Here is a 6,000-nt window from a genome sequence, read left to right as displayed (position 1 = left end):
GACGAAAATGTCTTGCGAGTTCCTGCGGGGTTTTTTTTCCTTCCCCCCTTTTTCTAAGCCGCTAAGTCGCTTATCAGCTGATCCGATAAGCCGATAAGCCACTAAAAGCCGCTAATAGCGCTAATAGCGCTAATCCGCTAATCCGTCGATGGGCTTGCTTCGCAAGACGAAAAAACCGCTAGACGAAGAGAATCACAGAACGGATTCTTTTCGTCTTGCGAGGCACCACTGTATGTTGCATTTAATCCTCCTTAACCAAGGGTGAGATTATTCAACCCTGTTTATTTAACCAGGCTGATTTCATCAGAGAATATCTAAGTGTGAGTGGAACGTGATTGGTATAATGAATTACTTTGGGTCAAAAGATTGTTCCTTTCTCTGCACGCAAAATACTATTCCTAGAGGTTTGCTGAATTTGCAGGAACAAGCCCAGGGCCTCCTTGAAGAGATCTTTTGCAGCAGTGACGTGCTCTCCAAACCTGTTCATCCAGGGTGGTCTGACTGCATGAGCAGTGTAATGTTGGGAGGAAAGCCTCAACATGAGATTACGGCTCTTTTGCCCGTTTCCACCTCTTTCTAAGTAGCTCCAAAATGTCCTTATTTAATCATACAGCCTGCTTTGCTATATGTTCAAATCATGGCAAACCACCATACCCTCCAATATTTCTCCAGTGAAAATAGGGACATCCTATTCTGTTGTTGTTGTTGCTGCTGTTAATTTATTTATACCCCACCCATCTGACTGAGTGGCCCCAGCCACTCTGGGTGGCTTCCAACATATATACTAAAACATAATAAAACATTAAACATTTAAAAACCTCCCTATATAGGGCTGCTTTCAGATGTCTGCTAAAGGTTGTGTAGTTGCTTACCTCCTTGGCTCAATGGTCACATAACTCCATGCTACCCCAACATTTCTCAGATGAAAACAAACAACAACAACAACAAATTATTATTTATACCCCGCCCACCTGGTTGGGTTTTCCCAGCCACTTGGACTGCATCTGAAGGCAGCCCTGTTCAGGGAAGTTTTTAATGTTTGATGTTTTATTGTATTTTTAATGTTTTGTTGGAAGCCACCCAGAGTGACTGGGGATAGTCAGATAGTTGTTTATTTCCTTGACATCTGATGGGAGGGTGTTCCACAGGACGGGAGTCACTACTGAGAAGGCCCTCTTCCTTAGGAACGTCCTAAGGAAAAGCGGGACATTCCAGAATCAAATCAGAAACTGGGACGGCTTCTGTAAATCTGGGACCGTCTCTGGAAAATAGTTAGAGGGTCTGCACCACTAAACCAATATTGAGGAGGCTCCACCTGCAACTGAAACTTCAGGTTTTGCTAGGTGATTTCAGGTAGCCATGTGTTCTACTTTACAGAGGACTGTCCTCTGCTCGAAGGAGTCTTCCATTTGAAGGGATAATTAGGCCCTGGGCAGCTTGCCTCAAGTTGTTAAACAAAACAAAGGGGTTCAAAGAAACTTCTTATATGCGTTGGCATGTTCTGTTCTTTAATGTACATGAAGGCTTAGAAAGCTGGATTTGAATTCTTCTTGCTTTGCAGAGGCAAGTTCTTTTTGAGCTGGTTCATTTTGGACCTTCAATGGAAGAAGAAGACTGTTGCTGCTGTGGAGCTTTACTCCAAACTTACTGCTTATAATTCATCTTCATTGCTGGGATTTTGAGTTAAAGATAATGTTAAGGAAACGGTTCCTCTGTGTGTAAGGGGCAAAGCTCGTCTTTAGAGGACCCATTTTGCATGCAGGATTTTCCAGAGTCAATTCCCGGCTTCTCTAGATAGGACTGGAAGAGAACCCTGTCCAAAATCCTTGAGATCTGCTGCCACTCAGTGTAGCCAATACAGTGGTATCTCTGGTTACATACCTAATTCATTCTGGAGGTCCGTTCTTAACCTGAAACTGTTCTTAACCTGAAGCACCACTTTAGCTAATGGGGCCTCCTGCTGCCAACGCGCCGCTGGAGCACGATTTCTGTTCTCATCCTGAAGCAAAGTTCTTAACCCAAGGTACTATTTCTGGGTTAGCAGAGTCTGTAACCTGAAGCGTCTGTAACCTGAAGCGTACGTAACCTGAGGTACCACTGTACTGAGCTAGATGAAGCAAAGGACTGGCTAGTTATAAGGCAGCTTCACACAGTCATGCAAAATTCACATCACATACAGCTGCCCGATATCCTCTGCTAAAATAACTAAATATATTTGAAGAGAGTCCCATTTTAGGCTTGGAGTACACAGCACTTTGGAGTACCCCAGAGAAATGGAAAACAAATAATAATAATCCCCTTCAACAAAGGTTTTCAAGCTAAATTTATAAGTGTATTTCTTAAGCTATAATCAGAACATAGCAACTTTAATCAGATGCCATGTCTAAATTCCCCACAATTAACAGCGTTTTTGTTTTTTTTTAACCCTCTAATTAGATGTACCCTGGAAGAATTTTGGCTACCAAAATATGCCTATTTCATATTTAGGTTGGGGGGGCGTGTAGACCAGCCTTTAAATAGAAAGTCCCCCCCCCCCTTTTTTAAGGATCCTTTTACATAATCCTGATTGGCATGCTCTTGCCTGAGTTTCTTCCCGCTGTTGAAAAGGGCAGTGATCACAAACAAACACACACACACACAGGCTCATAAGCGATCGCACACTGGAACAGTTTTGGCAGCCAATGAATGATGGGCTTCTTTGCCCTCCTATTAAAAACGCTTGCTAAAAGAGACGTTCTCTTTTTTCAGGGGCCGCCTTTGCGACGTCCTGATCTGCAGCTAAATGAAGGCACTCTGTAGTCAGGTCTGAAAGAACTGCTCTCCCCCAGTCTTACATCTGTGGTCCTCCCAGCTCAAAAACAGGGCCATGTATAGTTTGTTTTGACACCTGCTTAAGGCACGCCACCCTGAAGGGTGCCCCCCCAACACCCTGCTTTATTACATTTAAGGTTGGATCTTCAGAATACGCCCCGCAGTGTGTTGCGGTTTGCAAGGAAGTGTCAGTTCGATTCAGGGCTGAGACCATCTGACAAGCCCAGGCTCCCTTAAGGCTCAAGCTATGAAATGGACATCTGAAGGCAGCCCGGTTTAGGGAAGTTTTAAAATGTTTGATGTTTTATCGTGTTTTTAATATTCTGTTGGGAACTGCCCAGAGTGGCTGGGGAAACCCAGCCAGATGGGTGGGGAATAAATATTATTATTATTATTATTATTATTATTATTATTATTATTCATTGCTTTCCATGCAGAAGATACTTGGACCACAGTTTCTCCAGGTAGGGCAGAAAAAAATGTCCCGTCTGAAACATCGGAGACCCATTGCCAATCAGTGTAGACAGTAGAGCTGAATGGATCCATGGTCCGACTTTGTATCTTGAGGCAACTCGGTTTTCAGCACATCTTGTTACACCCTAAACACCTTGCAGATGAAGGTGACCCAGAAACTACAACTAATCCAGAATGTAGCAGCTAGACTGGTGACTGGGAGTGGCAGCCGAGACTATATAACACCGGTCCTGAAAGACCTGCATTGGCTCCCAGTATGTTTCCAAACACAATTCAAAGTATTGGTGCTGACCTTTAAAATCCTAAACTGTCTCGGCCCAGTATACCTGAAGGAGCGTCTCCACCCCCATCATTCAGCCAGGACTCTGAGGTCCAGCTCCAAGGGCCTTCTGGAGGCTCCATCACTGCGAGAAGTGAGATTACAGGGAACCAGGCAGAGGGCCTTCTCGGTAGTGGTGCCTGCCCTGTGGAACACCCTCCCAGCAGATGTCAAAGAGAACAACAACTATCTGATTTTTAGAAGACATCTGAAGGCAGCCCTGTTTAGAGACGTTTTTAATGTTTGATGTTTTATTGTGTTTTTAATATTCTGTTGGGAGCCCAGAGTGGCTGGGGAAACCCGGCCAGATGGGCAGGATATAAATAATAAATTATTATTAACTATTATTATGGAATTGCTGCACCAGGTGAAAAAGCCCCTTCCCAAGAGGGATTGTCAGCTGACACAATTTCTCAGGACTTATATTTTTGAATTCTTCTAGGTTTGTATGGGCTGCATTCATTTATTGAATTTATTGTTTGCTATTATGCTACTATTAGAAATGGGTGATTTTGTCAACTTTGTTTTCTCTCGTTTTTCCAATCTCAAATTCAGTTCCCCACTTCATTAGTGTTCTAGTGTGGGCTTCTCCATATGCACATTTTATATGCAATTCCCCGAATAGACACATTTTCCCCCGCAAAGCATTTTTTCTGTAACGCAATACATCTTTGTATGTTATTTTCATGAATCAATGGGTTTTTACACACATTTAACACATTTTTTTGCACAGGTTACTGGGCTGAAGAACTGCAGTGCAAAAGTTGAGGAGGACCGATTTCAAAGGATGGCTGCATCGTTCCAGTTCACTTCTAAGAGGTTTGGGAAAGTTTGAATCTGCTAGGTTTGTCTTTAAATATTAACTGAATCAACCTTCTCTTCCATCCCTAGTCACTGTGTTTCGATAGGACTGTATTGGTGGGAACGCTGCTTTTCTAAAATGCTTTGTGTTTCTTGTGGGCCTCCCGAGTTCAGTGTTGCTGTTGGAAAAGTGCCAAATATCAAACCAAATTCGTCAACTTTATGTGCATCATGGGGAAGTTTAAATCCCCTTCATATACAGCAAGGGTGGCCACATGGTGCCCTACAAATTCCAGCAGCCCCAAATGTCATGTCCAACAGCCATGGATGATGGGAGTTGTAGTCCAACAACATTGGGAGCTCAACATCAGGGGCATCAACTTGGGCCCCAGATTATGGGTGCCCAATAGCACCCACACCGTAACTTGATGTTGTGACATCATGTCACTTGCATTGTGTGTGCTACACCAGTGGGGCCCCAGAGGTCACATCTGAGGCCTCCGTTGTGACCTCCAGTTTCTACTAGATTTCGCATCTGAGGTCCCATGAGGTCTCAGACACGACTTCCAGGATCTCACAAAGCACCAGAATTCACATTAGAGGTGCCCAAATGATGGAGTCTATGTGTTCAGCTGGTGCTCCACCTAGAAAAAGGTAAAAGGTAAAGGTAAAGGACCCGTGGACGGTTAAGTATAGTCAAAGGCAGGCACATCCAAAGTCCAGCCCGGGGGCCAAATCTGGCCCCCTGGTCGATTTAATCCGGCTCCTTAAGCAATTCTGAGAAATGAATCCTGTTGCAGCCTCCAAGCTCCTGCTGTTCAGCTTGTTCTGCCCAGGAGCCAACACACAGACAGAGAGCTGCAGCTCTCCAGCATTGACCCTTGGAACCGCCCACCCGCCGGCTCGCGCATGCACCCTATTCAGTTTTTCTGTTGCTGGTTGGCTTGTGCAGGTGCCCTGTGTGTGGCTCGTCCTTCGACCTGCCTGCAGGTTCCTGCAGCGGCCCACCATGCAGCTTGCTTTCATAGTCGCTCTCGCCAGTACAACTAAAAGAAAGCTCAACAACTTCAATCCTAAAAAACTTCAATCAACAACTTTGGGGTAAAATCCTAAAAAAAGGGGTAGGCTGTCTGAATTGTGCATTGCTTTGTAACAATTGGTTGGGTCTCTGGATTGTAATAAAGATTGATTGATTGATTGATTGATTGATTGATTGATTGAAAAAAAAAAAGCTCAACAACTTCGGCTGGCCCTCATGCATGTTTACTTCATCAAATCTGGCCCTCTTTTTTGGACACCACTGGTGAAAGGTGGCTATGGGGTTGCGGTGCTCATCTCGCTTTTCAGGCAGAGAGAGTCGGCATTTGTCCACAGACAGTTTTCCAGGTCATGTGGCCAGCAGGACTAAACAGCTTCTGGCGCACGAAGGACTGTGATGAGTGCCAGAGCGCATGGAAACGCCATTTATCTTCCCGCCACAGCAGTACCCATTTATCTACTTGCACTGGTGTGCTTTGGAACTGCTAGAGCTGGGACAGAGCAATGGGAGGTCACCTCATCACTGGGATTCGAACCGCCGACCTTCCGATCAGCAA

Source organism: Podarcis liolepis (genome assembly GCF_965112155.1).
Source record: "Podarcis liolepis genome assembly, chromosome: 8".
NCBI lineage: Eukaryota > Metazoa > Chordata > Lepidosauria > Squamata > Lacertidae > Podarcis > Podarcis liolepis.
The sequence above is the reverse complement of the archived record's forward strand: the minus strand, read 5'-3'. Positions refer to the sequence as shown.